The sequence below is a fragment of the Ruditapes philippinarum genome, unplaced genomic scaffold, assembly GCF_026571515.1.
Source record: "Ruditapes philippinarum isolate M1 unplaced genomic scaffold, ASM2657151v2 ctg6642_1_1_1_1, whole genome shotgun sequence".
Classification (NCBI taxonomy): Eukaryota; Metazoa; Mollusca; class Bivalvia; order Venerida; family Veneridae; genus Ruditapes; species Ruditapes philippinarum.
Window position 1 is genome coordinate 57 of NW_026862966.1, and position 17565 is coordinate 17621.

The 17565-nt window shown below is 34.1% G+C and overlaps 1 long non-coding RNA gene across 1 annotated transcript; it reads left to right on the top strand.

The window, feature by feature from the left end:
• Window positions 1-209: 209 nt before the first annotated feature.
• LOC132720803 (uncharacterized) lies at window positions 210-6988 on the top strand. The gene is made up of 6 exons (XR_009624391.1): window positions 210-481; window positions 861-1128; window positions 1568-1659; window positions 2671-2786; window positions 3575-3685; window positions 5987-6988. It is a non-coding gene; the product is annotated as an uncharacterized LOC132720803 (long non-coding RNA).
• Window positions 6989-17565: the final 10577 nt, after the last annotated feature.

Genomic DNA, 17565 nt, shown 5'->3' on the forward strand with positions numbered 1-17565 from the left:
AAAGAAATTTACAGTAAGACTACCTTGAGGAATTTCAAATAAACAAAACTACTAACTGATGAAGAAATGATACAAATAATTATTTATACCGTGAAAAGATAATTTTTTTTGTTTTTATTAATAGCAGCCTGGTAACAGCATTGAACCTTCAAATGAATTTTTTTTTTCGACATGCAGGAGGTGGCGCATTCCCCTCTCACCCCCACACATATTACATATGTATAGCACTTTAAATAAAATCCTGGGGAACTCCCTGCTCATGGAATAGAAAGCATGTGTGAAAGCATGACACAAGTTGAACTACACAAACTTTGTGTCATTTTAAAGTCTCCCCCACTCTAAAAATGCTCTTAACTTCAGTAACCTTACAGAAAACCCTTAGTCAATGGAAGTTTTATTGCTAGATTGGTGGCTCAAGTTGTAATGGTGGATAATGTCAGAATGTGAATGCTTGTGTAACATTGGTAGACGGTTTGTGTTGGTAAGTTGCATGATTTACCATTTCTTAATTTTGTATTATGTAAGTGACATTGTCATTCTGGAGACAGACCAGCATCCAAGAAGAAATAGAGTATTATATTTCATTGAATATTACAATAAGTGAAAATAGGTTTTAAAGCTGCACGCCTCCAGATGAGCCAAAATATCTCAAGAAAATAAATATTGAGAAAAATGTACTAAGATTTAAAGGAAGGTAAAAATAATCAAGATCCATGTTATATTTAGAAGTTCAATATTTTATCACCGTATTTATACTGCATTACTAACGCAGTAAGGGCTGTTTGTGCATATGTTGACCTCCTTTTTTCGTAGATTGCAAGTGCCGAATGCAATATAACATTATATATCATTACACATAGGGACAAATAAAGCAGGGGAGATGCCATGTGGCTTAAGAGCTGTGACTACTGGAGCAATGAAGGACTTGGCAGACACTGTGAAAGTTGATCAAGACTGGTATCGATTCTTCGAGAGGCCCGGTGCTGATATACTCGCAAGAAGCAGTCGTGTTTGGGGCAGCTTTCTACACCTCTGTGCCGGCAGATTTGAAGGATTGGAAGTTGGTTCAGTGTGGAGAGAGATGGACACGGTGTATTGTTTGGTAACACTTGCCCTTATATGTTACAGGTAGTTCTCACTAAAGGTAATGAGTCATGTTGATGTTCATAAAAGAGGGTTAGAAATCCCTGTGAAGTCAAAAATTATGTCGTTATATTTACTGCAATTTCAAATTTGTATAATGGGCTAGACTTTTGCTTGGACGAGGAAATTTCCATAGCTTTATTTATTGTAGTTTGACTTGCAAGCTACATGTATTTTAAGACAGTTCGGTGGTTTATTTAAATACCTACTCTTCAAACAATGCATATTACGGCATTTTGTCATTTACCAATTTATCTTGAATGTTGCCATATGACTTAAAAAGAAATAAATATCATTAAAAAATTTTTGTAACTTTAGCTAAATTTTTAAAAGATTTGTTTATAGTAAATTTACAGTATATTTACTGGAAATGTACACATTACGCGATTTGATTGTTGTTATGTTAATCCTAGTGACCTTTCAGTAAACCCTTGAACAATGAATGCTAGATTGGTGCCCAAAGCTCTGATGGTGGATAATTTCGAAATGTGGATGGTTGTGTAACATTTGTGAAAGGTTTGTGTTTAGAAGTTGCCTGATTGAGCATTGGTTGATTGTGTCTTATAAAAATGACATTATTATTTTGGAGACAGACCAGCATCCAGGAAGGAATAAAGTATTTAATTTTATTGAACAATTCAATAAGTACAAATATATTTGAAAGGTTTATTCAAAGAAATAAGTAATAATTTTAACTTTAAACTAGATTTTGATTTATTCTCAACATCACTGGTTCCGCGTCATCACTTATTTCACGGTTAAATGGCATATTTTCATGTGACCAGTGTTAAAATTGGTCAAAATTGACATTTTTTATTCAAACACTTGAACAAACAAAGTGTTTGTGCAAAATATTTTAAATCTATAAATTTTTTACGTAAAAACAGAACAACATTTAACAAACTTTTGCAAAAAGCAACAATAGTCAAATAGATAAATTTGTGCATACGTCTGAAACAATCATCATTTTCTAAATGTTCTTGTTCGTTGAAAAAATAAATTTTGAGGTATAATGTAAAGATACTTTTAATAATAAAAATTATGCAAAATAACATGTAGAAATTTGACTGAAACATAAAAAAACTGAAATAAAACACCATTACTGCGATTTAAATGATGACATACTGTTTTCAAAATGGCCGACATATGATATACGTCTGGCTCATTTAAACTGATTTTGACACTAAATATGTTGTTTCCTTGTGTCATACAGCAAAAAATATATGTTACAGCTTATGACAAATTTTGTACCCTAAGTTTCATGTGTTGTTTTCTTTCTTGCTTCAAAGTGTTAAGTGCCGTGAACTAAGAGGAGCACAGTATAATTACATGTATGCCACTTAGTTAACTTGATTTAAAGCAGTCATGTTTAAAATAATAATTGAAGTTTACAATAAATTCTTATCAAATGAGCATAATTATGCTGAGTTATGGGTTATTAAGAACATTTCAGTAGTTTAAACAAATAACTTAAAATCTTAGTTACAATTATTTTTAAAATGCTAAAAAAAGTAACATGTTACACAGGTAGCAGACGACAATAAATTTTAAAGTGGCAATTTGCGACTTCCGGTGTGTCTGCTACTCGATGTTGTGATCTTAGTTACTTCCCCTGACGTTCAGTATATGAAATGAGGGTCGAGGTAAGATATTTAGCTAAACAGAACAATACATTTTACAGATAAGGGTTTGTGAGTCGCAGATTACACCTTTAACTCTGCAAAATATTTTAAATGGACCTGCCCATCTTCAAATCTGGACAAAAACCATTACTCATTTATAAGGAAAATTTCAAAATATGTACTGACTTAATATCAAATAGTGCAAATCATGAGCAGATGTCAAGGATATGCCGACTGATTTAAGTCTGCACTGGTCGCACGGGTACATGTATATTATGTTGACACTAGACGGCTGAGAGTTAATCAACATATTGTACCACACAAAATAATCAGAAAGTTCTGATTAAAGTTCATAAATAATGACAACTTTTAATTTGGTACAATGTTTGTATTTTGAAATGTTAATTTCAGATGGAAGATGACTTTTTGTAATTATTGTTGCTTTTCTAGAAAAAAAATGAACTGAACATAATATAAAGAACTATTCTTTCAGAGATCAGTCGCTTCCTTAAAGCATTACAATCTAAACACAAAAAATATACATTCAATAACTTAATTCACGAATAGGTAAAAATATCGGCACTACATTAGTGATTGTGCTGAAGGAAGGGAGCTAATTATGAATGTATTACAAATAAGGGAGATAAAAAATATCTCTTATTATAATTTAAAATATAATTACATGTATATATAATTATTTCAAATGCATAATGTGTATTTTGTAATGAACTGGTGACTGATTGTGGCACTCCGATAACATCTTAATTTTCAGTCTATAAATAGATATATTTTTTTAACCTATATTTCAGTTTCAAGATTTGAAATTAGGAAAGAACGAAATATATGAAATGAGCACTGGCAAACTGATCTTGGCATGTTACATCCTTATCACAGAACTGGAACCTACTGATTAAGATGAGGTAATAGTAGGTTTTATGAATATATGTATAGATTTGTTTCTTAGCCTTCTGAAAGCGAAAGTCATTAGTCTTTGCCTCCAGAATAGAGCCAGGCCAGCCTGCACTTTTGAGCAGTTTAACCAGCCTCTTTACTGTTTGCTTACTTCCAATTTTCATTTTCATGTGATAATTAGTTATAATAATTTATAATGGACTGTTCCTTAAATAAAATGTGGAGAAGTCCATTTAAAAATTTTCGCAAGTTAAAGCAGCATGCCTCCAGATTCATGCTCATTCTTCATGTAAATTTTGAGAATGTATCTAAAAGAAAAATATAGTGTAGCGAACAAGGAAAGTAATTTACGCATACAGTCTACTTACATTACCAAAAAAAAAGGCCAAATATACAATAATTGCCATTACTGCGTTAGTCAGGCAGTAGAAATATGGTAATAAGTACTGCGACTTCGGTCGTTAAAGACATTTAGCACAGAAATTATTACTTGAATCTTAAATCTTTTTACTTCTCTTAAGTCTGAGTACATGTTTGTTAAGTTTGTTTTTCTTGAAATATTTTTGGTTCATCTGGAGGCATGCAACTTTAAGGCTTGTTTATAGCTCTTGAATGAGACATGTATTCATTTGGTCCTGAAACAGTACGCATTATGAAAATTGTTTCATGTTCGGGTTTATATTTTTCTTTGCTTATCACAGATATATGCTTATTCAGTCATGAATTGCTTTGGCGAACACCTACACTGGTATCAAACATTTTTCTTCATTATTCAAATTTGATAAAAACTTTTGTAAGTTTTAGTTATAATAAAGGGCGTCCATTAATGAGTGGTTGAATGAATTCATTGACTTCAAATTATTTTCACACCCCTTTCTTCCACTATTATGGGGAGCGACTTTGAATTCATGAATAGTTTCATGTGCAGAGATGATCCACAGAGGTGATCCACAGCTAGCTTAATTGGCAGAGAAAATTGGTGGTTCTACTCGAGTGCCCCACCGTGTCTAAAATAATTTATAGAGGGCTATTTTGGACCTTCTTCTGCCAGTAAAAAGCTGAAAAAAGTACCGTCGAGACAGTAACCATTCACCTACTAAATTAGGGTAATGGAGCTGCCCTGCATTGAATTTGGAACAGTCCATTTCAATAACAAAATACAAATTTGAGCAGACGATAATATATAGCCTGGGGACCAATAGGTAAAGGGTTAAACCCAACCAGAATAATTGAACCATTGCAGTTAAGAATATACTAGAAATAATAAGAGAATCGTTTAATGACATCAAGTGAATAAAAGCTTTATGACCACTATTTGAGTAAGACGTAATTATTTGTTTGTTGTATTCCTGAATTCTATTATGTGCATATTTTAATAAGAGTAATAATAACATTCTTTTTTTAAATTTGGTGGTACAACGCATGCGTCTGCTGTCTTTTGCAAGTGAAACACAAAGCGTTACAAGTGATGTGAATATTTTATACAAGTTAAATGTTGATGCTGCACATCATAGACGCCGCCGAATGATGTGAACAGTCAATCAGCATTGAAACTCGTTCTCTATTACAGTTGAATATCCGAAGCACAAATAATATTTTTCTCCATGCTCTTGGAATGTGCTCTTTGTTTAATAATTAAGTTGCATATATTGGACCGCCTCCGTGGTCGAGGGGTTAGAGTCGATGACTTCTAATCCAGTTACCTCTCTGGCGTGGGTTCGATCCCCGGGAGATGCTTTGGTAGTTTAGCGCGGAGGAAGGTAGTTTAGTACTGGTGTAACTCTCCAGGAACGATGGTTAGGAAACTACCCGCCTATATGACTGAAATACTGTTGGGAAAAGGCGTAAAATGAAACAAACAAACAAACAAGTTGCATATTTTTGTGAAAAAGTAGAACTTTTGCATAAATTCACAAAGTAATGCCATGTCTGAAATGTTTGTCTGTTGCGACAAAGATTGAAACGTCTGGTCAAAGCAAAATAAATTGGATAACTAGTAAAATTGAAATGATTGGTATACTTAAAATAAATTCGAGACAATATGTGCCGAGAATGTGTCTATTTAAATATTAGTGCAAATTGCATAATGTTAAAAACAAATATTTTCATATTCAGCCATACTTTCTTTTGCTAATAAGCATCTAACATGCTTTAAAGCATTATTTGAACGTTATAATACTCATGTTTGCACTGCCTAATGTAGTGAAAAATAATTTCTGAGGCATAATGTGCGTTTAAGGAAAAACAGATGGTTCTAAGTTGAATATAATTTTTACAATGCAGGTGTATCAGTGATCTTTACATTTCAGAAATACGGAACATGGTAAATTGAGCAGGTGAAGGAATGAAGAAAACACCACCCTCTTTACAGTCAGCAAAATAACAATTTTTACGGTTTGGAACTACTGCATGCCGTTACAACATATGTGACAAAAACATTTCAATCCACCTGATACGATGTGGTATCTTTCTGAAAGTGTCATGTTCAACTTTTGAATGGTGTTTTTTTCTGCCAAGTTTAAGAAATTATCAATATATTACCATGTAACTGTCTAATATTTATGGCAGTTATGAAGCAATGAGTTTTTGCCGTAGTAATAAAAACCATAAAGGGTGTTAGCTCGATTGGATTTTCTACATGAGCTTGAAAAAAGAACACCTTTATTAATGCCGTGATGTAAACAGAATAGAAGGGATATTTAATTTGCTTTTTACATTGTACCAACACACTGTACCGTTAATGTGTTGTAATGGCAATAATGAGTATAACTGAAATAATGAATAATGCACTTTTTTTGCAATGAATATTTCAAGTGGTGTAATAAGTAAAATTTGATCAGGAATGTACATTTATTAAGACTATATATATGCAAACATACTGTACAGTTAACATAATAGCAATTTTCAGAAATGAATGATGACATTTTTTACAATGTATATTTCAAGAAGTGTAATAAGTAACATAAAGACATACTAGGCCGTACAATGAGAAATAATGATAATTTAACAACGTCATGATAGAAACATCCATTTGAAATTTCTTAAGATTTAGATAATAACACCAAGAATATCACCACTACCACCAAAAACAACATTTATGACACATAATGAAAACACCAACAATGAAATACATGTAGTTCATCATGCAAAAACATGCAATGATGAAAAAATGAAATAAAATATTAAAATAACTGTAATAACGACCAGAAGAACAATAATGAAATAAAAGAATGAAATAACAATATGAATGAAATAAAATAAAACAACAAAATGAAATGAAATAAACAGTAATGAAATAAAATGAAAAAAAATGAAATAAGATAAAATAAAAACAATAAAATAAAATAAATGAAAATAAAAACAAATTGAAATAAAGTAACACAAAATGGAATGAAAGAATAATATTGTCACAAGTTACCATGTAGTTGTTTACCTATAACATGCTTGACCTTAAGTGACCAGCTTTTGCCACCAGTATGCAGCCAGGCCAGATTGACCAGGCTCTAAACCGACCAATTTCAAATTTGATTTTATTCAAGTTAGACTCTTAAATTGAGAATGAACGTATTCAGAAACGGAGGCTGGACAAGTCCGCTTCTGATAATATTATCAACCATAATTATACATGATATAATGTGTTCCTTTATAATTTGAAGTATCATTTGTTTCATTTTTTTTTGCCTTTTAACTGCTTTAAATAAGGAGTCACAAAGGGTTTCTTTATCATTTTCATTTCAAAGCAGTTTAATCGCCGGATAGCCACTGATACCCAATGCCTAACCATTAACATTTATCTTGATAACATGTTAATTAACCGTGGGGATCTGACGATGCATGCGTTTTTTTTTTGTTTTTTTATTATTGTTGTTTTTGTTTTCAATTTTTAGCTCGACTATTCGATAAGAATAAGTAGAGCTATTGTAGTCACCCGAGCGTCGGCGTCGGCGTAACCACTTATGTTAAAGTTTTTGTAATAGTTCAAATATTTTCAAAGTCCATTGACATATGGCTTTGAAACTTTGCACACTTGTTCACCATCATGACCCCAACCTGTAGACAGGAGGAGGTAACTCTATCAAGCATTTTGACAGAATTATGCCCCTTTTTCAACTTAGAATTTATGTTAAAGTTTTTGTAATACCTCAAATATTTTCAAAGTCCATTGACATATGGCTTTGAAACTTTGCACACTTGTTCACCATCATGACCCCAACCTGTAGACAGGAGGAGGTAACTGTATCAAGCATTTTGACAGAATTATGCCCCTTTTTCGACTTAGAATTTACGTTAAAGTTTTTGTAATAGTTCAAATATTTTCAAAGTCCATTGACATATGGCTTTGAAACTTTGCACACTTGTTTACCATCATGACACCAACCTGTAGACAGGAGGAGGTAACTCTATCAAGCATTTTAACAGAATTATGCCCCTTTTTCGACTTAGAATTTACATTAAAGTTTTTGTAATAGTTCAAATATTTTCAAAGTCCATTGACATATGGCTTTGAAACTTTGCACACTTGTTTACCATCATGACCCCAACCTGTAGACAGGAGTAGGTAACTGTATCGAGCATTTTAACAGAATTATGCCCCTTTTTCGACTTAGAATTTACGTTAAAGTTTTTGTTATAGTTCAAATATTTTCAAAGTCCATTGACATATGGCTTTGAAACTTTGCACACTTGTTCACCATCATGACCCCAACCTGTAGACAGGAGTAGGTAACTGCATCAAGCATTATTTTTTACTATCAAGCACTAGAATAGTCGAGCGTTGCTGTCCTACCGACAGCTCTTGTTATATGATCTGACAAAAAGCTATAAAAGGGGGTGGGGGCTAGCATCATTTAGCTTTTTTCGTTCGCTTTTGATACGTTATTCTACCAATTTTTTAACTTTACTTGCCTGTTTTAATTTTTAATTTATTTTTTGTAAAAAAAATTTTATTTATTTATTTACTTATCTTTATTTATGGATTAATTTAGTTATGATTTATTTTATTTTTTATATTAATTTATTTATTTATTTACATTTATTTATTTATTGTTTTGCAAATTACATCAAGCGAAACGGAAGGCTACTTGTTTTAAAATACGGATTGATCTCCCCTAAAAATTCAAATGATAAAAAAAAACTAAAGGAGACTAACAAGTATAAAATGATAAAAAAGGATTTTTCCCCCGTTAGTTACAACCCTTTCCTCTTAATTTTTTTTTTACTGATTAATTCCAAAAAACCAAACTTCCCGGGAAATTTTAAAACATTTAAAATTTTGGGGAAAAATTTACTTTAAAAAATGCTACTAAAAAAATATTTAAAACAAAGTAGGAAAATTTTGCCGCAAAAAGGGAATTTGGGAGAAAAAGTCCTTTTGGGCATTGGCGTATTTCAAAATTTAAAGGGGGGGTTTAAAACCGACCTTTTTTTTATTAAAGGGGAAAAGTGGTTCCCACCTTTTGGTTTTAAGTGCTTTTTCAAAATTCTTTGCAATATTAAAATTTTAAAATAACAAAATTTTAAAAGGAAAAAACAGTATATCATAAATTTTGGGTAAATTCCTTTTTTTAAAAAGTATATCAAACTTGAAAAAATTTTAACCAATTTTTTTGGGGAAATTCATTGATTAATGCTTTGATTAGAATCTTTTCACTTAGTACATATAAAAATATGAAAATACTATAGACCTTGTATCTCTACTTATAGAATCAAGATTTTTTTAAGTATTATTTAAATTAGTTGGTTATAATTTGTGTCAAGGGTAAACATAGGGTAAACCATTAAAATTTTGTATACTAGTTTATATATATCTGGAATATTTTAAAGAACAATATTTGTCATTTCAAATCTATCTTGTATCTTGGAAACTTCTTTGCATTTGTAAATATTTTTTTAAACAGATTTAAAAAATCGATTTAACTTCTGGACAATATTCAAAATATCTCAACATACTTAATATTCTAAATAATTCTAACGATGTCCTTTCATAGTTTGAAACATTATTATATTTGTTAATATTTGGGGAAAAAATTAAATTAATTTGTGTTTAGGGAACAGCTTTACTATCGAAACATACATAAATGGGGAAAAAAAACTTAGTTTTAATGAAGACCACTACTTGAAATAATTTAACTTGTGTCTAGAAAATCACTTGAAATATTTTAACTTTGTTTGAGCCTGGAACAAAACTTAAAATATCTTAACATAAGTTGAGTTATGAAGAATAATTGAAATGTCTTAACTTAATTGTGTCTTGAACAATAATTAAAATATCCTTACAAGGTTTCAGTTTTGAACAATACTTGAAATATCTTAACTTAGTTTGAGTCTGGAACAATACTTGGAATATCTAAACTTAGTTTGAGTCTGGAACAATACTTGAAATATCTTGACTTAGTTTAAGTCTAAATATTTGAAATATTTTAACTTTGAGTCTGGAACAACACACTTGAAATATCTTAACTTAGTTTAAGTCTTGAACAATACTTGAAATATCTTTACTTAGTTTGAGTCTTGAACAATACTTGAAATATCTTAACTTAGTTTGAGTCTTGAACAATACTTGAAATATCTTTACTTAGTTTGAGTCTGGAACAACACTTTAAATATCTTAACTTAGTTTGAGTCTTGAACAATACTTGAAATATCTTTACTTAGTTTGAGCCTGGAACACCAATTGAAACATCTTAACTGAGTTTGAGTCTGGGACAACACTTTAAATTTCTTAACTAAGCTTGTGTCTGGAACAACACTTGAAATATCTTTACTTAATTTGAGTCTTAACTTAGTTTAAGTCTGGAATAATAATTATAATATCTAAACTGAGTTTGAGTCTGGGACACCACTTGAAATATCTTAACTAAGTTTGAGTCTTGAAGAATACTTGAAACATCTTAACTTAGTTTGAGTCTGGGACAATACTTGAAATATCTTTACTGAGTTTGAGTGTGGAACAATACATGAAATATTTTAACTTAGTTTGAGTCTGGCACAATACATAAAACATATTTACTTAGTTTGAGTCTGGAACAATACTTGAAATATCATAACGTAGTTTGAGTCTTGAAAAATACTTGAAACATCTTAACTGAGTTTGAGTCTTGGACCACACTTGAAATTTCTTAACTTAGCTTGTGTCTGGAGCAATGCTTGAAACATCTTAACTGAGGTTGAGTTTGGAACAATACTTGAAATATCTTGACTGAGTTTGAGTCTGGGACAAAACATGAATTATCTTAACTAAACTTGAGTCTTTAACAATATTTGAAAAATCTTAACTAAGTTTGAGTCTGGAACAACATTTGAAATTTCTTAACTTAGCATGTATCTGGAACAACACTTGAAATATCTATACTTAATTTGAGTCTTAACTTAGTTTAAGTCTTGAATAATAATTGAAATATCTTAACTTATTTTGAGCCTGAAACAACACTTGAAATATCTTAAACTCAGTTTGAGTCTGGAATAATAATTGAAATATCTAAACTTAGTTTGAGTCTAGAACAACACTAGAAATATCTTAACTGAGTCTGAGTCTTGAAGAATACTTGAAACATGTTAACTTAGTTTGAGTCTTGTATAATACTTGAAATATCATAACTTTACTAAGTTGAGTTTTGAACAATAATTTGAATATCTTAGTTTGAGTCTGGAACCATACTTGAAATATCTTAACTTAGTTTGGGTCTTGAAGAATACTTGAAACATCTTAACTTAGTTTGAGTCTAGAAGAATACTTGAAATTTTTTAACATAGTTTGAGTCTGGAACAATAATTCAAATATCTTAGTTTGAGTCTGGGGCAATACTTGAAACAGCTAAACTTTGTTTGCGTCTGGAACAATACTTGAAATATCTTACCCTAGTTTGAGTCTGAAACAACATTTGAAATATCTTAACTTGATTTGAGTTTTGAAGAATACTTAAAACATCTTAACTTAGTTTGAGTCTTAGAGAATACTTGAAATATCATAAGTTTACTTAGTTTTATTTTTGAACAATAATTTATATATCTTAGTTTGAGTCTGGGACAATACTTGAAATATCTTAACTTAGTTTGAGTCTGAAACAATAATTGAAATATCATAACATAGTTTGAGTCTGGAATAATACTTGAAACGTCTTGGCGTCTTAACTTAGTTTGAGTCTTGAAGAATACTTGAAATATCATAACTTTACTTAGTTTGATTTTGGAACAATAATTTAAATAACGTAGTTTGAGTCTGGAAATATCTTTACTTATATGCTATAAATATTTTTGTTAACAGTCTAATTTGAATTATATTGAGTTATATATTAGATATTAAAGCATTGGCCGAAAACAAATATTTTTTTACATATTTTGGTTTCATTGATTACTTGAGATGTATTTTATCAACAGTACTTTAAATTCTTTAAAAAAACAAAACAAAAAAAACTCTGATTAACTATGTTTGACTGCTGGAACTGAAATATATTGACTTACGAATAATCATTCATAATTTGAATTTTCAATGAGTCATTGCTGAGGTTTAAAAATAAACGTCAGTTGAGTCGTGAACGAAAACTTGGCATTTCATAAATTTATTTTAAGTTTTGAACAATATACACAACAAGTCTAAATCAATCGGAACTCAGTTTGAGCCAAGAAATCTTACTATTTACGTATGAAGAGCTTTCCATAGGTAGCAACTCACTTCATATTAAATATTGTATCATGCAACAGTTTTTTCTTTTATGCAGTTGATTGATATCATTGATTTTGTAAACAAAAACAATTACAATTATTTTTGTATGCAAATTATTTTGAAAAACGATGAAATAGTACTGGAATTAAAAAGGAATTTTCTGAACGTGTTAAGTTATCTTTCCCCAATCTCTATTAATAAGACACTTCTCTAATATTTGTCAGATAGAGTAACCTGCCCCGAAAAATACAAATTGTGTTAGGGGCGGTAAACACTCTTATCCTTCATTATTATGTCTATCTGAAAATTGCAAATGGAGTAAAAAAAGCAAAGGGAATACACTCTAACCTTTCATTTAAGATAGAGTAACATCCTCTGAAATTTGCAAATGGCGCATGAAAACTAAGGGAAATCGATCTTACCTTTCATTATAAGGTCAGATAGAGTAACCTTCCCTGAAAAAACAAAGGAAAATCACTCTAACCTTTCATTATTAAGTCAGATAAGAGTAACTTCCCCTCAAGGAAACAAAGTTACCTCCCCTGAAGCAAAGAAAGGGAAATCACTCTAACCATAAATTTTTAATCCAGATAGAGTAACCTCCCCTGAAGGAAAGAAAGGGAAATCACTCTAACCTTTCATTTTTAAGTAGGATGAGAGTAACCTCCCCTGATAAAAACAAAGGGAAATCACTCTAACCTTTCATTATTAAGCCAGATAGAGTAACCTCCCCTGAAGAAAAGAAAGGGAGATCACTCTGACCTTAAATTATTAAGCCAGATAGAGTAACCTCCCCTGAAGAAAACAAAGGGAAATCACTGTAATCATAAATAATTAATCTAGATAGAGTAACCTCCCCTGGTGAAAACAAAGGGTGATCACTCTGACCTAAAATAATTAATCCAGATAGAGTAACCTCCCCTGAAGGAAAGAAAGGGAAATCACTCTTACCTTTCATAACTAAGTCGGATAGAGTAACCTCCCCTGATGAAAACAAAGGGTGATCACTCTGACCTAAAATAATTAATCCAGATAGAGTAACCTCCCTTGAAGGAGAGAAAGGGAAATCACTCTAACCTTTCATTACTAAGTCAGATACGAGTAACCTCCCCTGATGAAAACAAAGGGAAGTCACTCTAACCTTTCATTATAAAGCCAGATAGAGTTACCTCCCTTAAAGAAAACAAAGGGAAATCACTCTAACATTTCATTACTAAGTCGGAAAGATATACCTCCCCTGAAGAAAACAAAAGGAGATCACTCTAACCTTAAATTATTAAGCCAGATAGAGTTACCTCCCCTGAAAGAAAGAAAGGGAGATCACTCTGACCTAAAATTATTAATCCAGATAGAGTAACCTCCCCTGATGAAAACAAAGGGAAACCACTCTAACCTTTCATTATAAAGCCAGATAGAGAAACCTCCCTTGAAGAAAACAAAGGGAAATCACTCTCAGCTTAATTATTAATCCAGATAGAGTAACCTCCCCTGATGAAAACAAAGGGAGATCACTCTGACCTTAAATTATTAAGCCAGATAGAGTAACCTCCCCTGAAGAAAACAAAGGGAAATCACTGTAATCATAAATAATTAATCTAGATAGAGTAACCTCCCCTGATGAAAACAAAGGGTGATCACTCTGACCTTAAATAATTAATCCAGATAGAGTAACTTCCCCTGAAGGAAAGAAAGGGAAATCACTCTAACCTTTTGTTACTTAGTCGGACAGAGTAACCTCCCCTGAAGAAAACAAAGGGAGATCACTCTGACCTAAAATAATTTATCCAGATAGAGTAACCTCCCCTGAAGGAGAGAAAGGGAAATCACTCTAACCTTTCATAATAAAGCCAGATAGAGTAACCTCCCTTAAAGAAAACAAAGGGAAATCACTCTAACATTTCATTACTAAGTCGGAAAGATATACCTCCCCTGAAGAAAACAAAAGGAGATCACTCTAACCTTAAATTATTAAGCCAGATAGAGTTACCTCCCCTGAAAGAAAGAAAGGGAGATCACTCTGACCTAAAATTATTAATCCAGATAGAGTAACCTCCCCTGATGAAAACAAAGGGAAACCACTCTAACCTTTCATTATAAAGCCAGATAGAGTAACCTCCCTTGAAGAAAACAAAGGGAAATCACTCTCAGCATAAATTATTAATCCAGATAGAGTAACCTCCCCTGATGAAAACAAAGGGAGATCACTCTGACCTGAAATTATTAATCCAGATAGAGTTACCTCCCCTGATGCAAAGAAAGCGAAATCACTCTAACCATAAATTTTTAATCCAGATAGAGTAACCTCCCCTGATGAAAACAAAGGGAGATCACTCTGACCTAAAATTATTAATCCAGATAGAGTAAACTCCCCTGAAGGAAAGAAAGGGAAATCACTCTAACCTTTCATTTTTAAGTAGGATGAGAGTAACCTCCCCTGATGAAAACAAAGAAAAATCACTTTAACCTTAAATTATCAATCCAGATAGAGTAACCTCTCCTGAAGAAAGAGGGAATTCATTATTAAGCCAGATAGAGTAGCCTCCCATGAAGGAAAGAAAGGGAAATCACTCTCACCATAAATTATTAATCCATGTGCGGTTCTGCCTAATTGAGTCTGGTCCCCACAGGCACCAGCCAGAATTGGCCAGATATGAGCTGTATGGAACGATTTTTGGCTCAATGTCAGCAAAATACCAGAGTATTCCCTACGGACACACCTATACCCGGGGACACCCGGCCAGACCCCCTAACCATCCCACCATGTGCGGTTCTGTGTAATTGAGTCTGGTCCCCACAGGGGGCCAGCCGGAATTGGCCAGATATGAGCTGTATGGAACGATATTTGGCTCTACATCGGCAAAATACCAGAGTATTCCCGACGGACACACCTATACCTGCGGACACCCTGCCTGACCCCCTAACCATCCCACCATGTGCGGTTCTGCGTAATTGAGTCTGGTCCCCACAGGGGCCAGCCAGAATTGGCCAGATATGAGCTGTATGGAACGATTTTTGGCTCAACGTCGGCAAAATACCAGATTATTCCCGACGGACACACCTATACCCGCGGACAACCCGGCCAGACCTCCTAACCAACCCACCATGTGCGATTCTGCGTAATTCGAGTCTGGTTTCCACAGGGGCCAGCCGGAATTGGGCAGATATGAGCTGTATGGAATGATTTTTGGCTCAACGTTGGCAAAATACCAGAGTATTCCCGACAGACACACCTATACCCACGGACACCCGGCCAGACCCCCTAACCATCCCACCATGTGCGGTTCTGCGTGTTTTAGTCTGGTCCCCACAGGGGCCATCCGGATTGGCCAGATATGAGCTGTATAGAACGATTTTGGCTCAACGTCGGCAAAATACCAGAGTATTCCCAACGGACACACCTATACCCGCGAACACCCGGCCAGACACCCTAACCATCCCACAATGTGCGGTTCTGCGTAATTGAGTCTGGTCCCTACAGGGGCCAGCCGGAATTGGCCAGATATGAGCTGTATGGAACGATTTTTGGCTCAACGTCGAACAAAATACCAGAGTATTCCTGACGGACACACCTATACCCGCGGACACCCGGCCAGACCCTTTAAACCATCCCACCATGTGCGGTTCTGGGTAATTGAGTCTGGTTTTCCACAGGGGCCATCCGGAATTGGCCAGATATGAGCTGTATGGAACGATTTTTGGCTCAACGTCGGCAAAATACCAGAGTATTCCCGACGGACACACCTATACCCGCGGACACCCCGCCAGACCCCCTAACCATCCCACCATGTGCAGTTCTGCATAATTGAGTCTGGTCCCCACAGGGGCCAGCCGGAATTGGCCAGATATCAGCTGTATGGAACGATTTTTGGCTAAACGTCGGCAAAATACCAGAGTATTCCAAAATACCAGAGTATTCCCGACGGACACACCTATACCCGTGGACACCTGGCCAGACCCCCTAACCATCCCTCCATGTGCGGTTCTGCGTCATTGAGTCTGGTCCCCACAGGGGCCAGCCGGAATTGGCCAGATATGAGCTGTATGGAACGATTTTTGGCTCAACGTCGGCAAAATACCAGAGTATTCCCGACGGACACACCTATACCCGCGGACACCCGGCCAGACCCCCTAACCATCCCACCATGTGCGGTTCTGCGTAATTGAGTCTGGTCCCCACAGGGGCCAGCCGGAATTGGCCAGATATGAGCTGTATGGAACGATTTTTGGCTCAACGTCGGCAAAATACCAGAGCATTCCCGACGGACACACCTATACCCGGGGACACCCGGCCAGACCCCCTAACCATCCCACCATGTGCAGTTCTGCGTAATTGAGTCTGGTCCCCACAGGGGCCAGCCGGAATTGGCCAGATATGAGCTGTATGGAACGATTTTTGGCTCAACGTCGGCAAAATACCAGAGTATTCCTGACGGACACACCTATACCCGCGGCCACCCGGCCACAATGCACGACACATAATTATATTCTTCAATCTGCTGTGGGATTTTTTTTATCTTATGTAGCGTTGATTTCTTTTTTTCATGCTAGCCGTAATAGCCGGATATTGTTGTGATAAGTAATTTGACATAAGTCAATGGTCTTTTGTACAGGTTTTACCGTATCATCTCTGGCCAGCCTGTATAGCCGGAACCGGCTAGCCGGAGTAGCCGGAACAGCCGGCGTAGACGAAAATGAGTTCCGGCTGCTCCGGCTGTCCGGCTAACTTCACAAACATCAATTATAAGACCACAATCGGACTGGTGGTCTTAACTGCGGGGTGGTCTTAATTGTGGATATTCTTATCATACCTGCAAAATTAATGCAATATAAAAGTAAGATATAATGTTACATCTGACTGGAAGAAAACATTTCTGAAGAAATTATTTGCTCTGATTTCAATATTAATTATTATATGATATACACAATTGAACCATCAAAAAGGAAATAAATTCTTCACAATATATATGTGCTAAAAGCAACAATAAACCACTCTAGAATTTACTTTCTCATCTTATTTAATCATTATACAATATTCAAATAGTATAATATGTTTCTGACACCATGTGAAATCAAGTTTCATGTCAAAGAGCATTCAAGCAGATATAACAACATTCAAGATCTAGGTAGGTGGTGAATTTAAATGAGTGGTCTCAATAGTGGGGTCAAATAAAGAACAAAATAAAGAATTGGGACTGAATCTAGTGGTCTGAAAAATGTGGATAATCA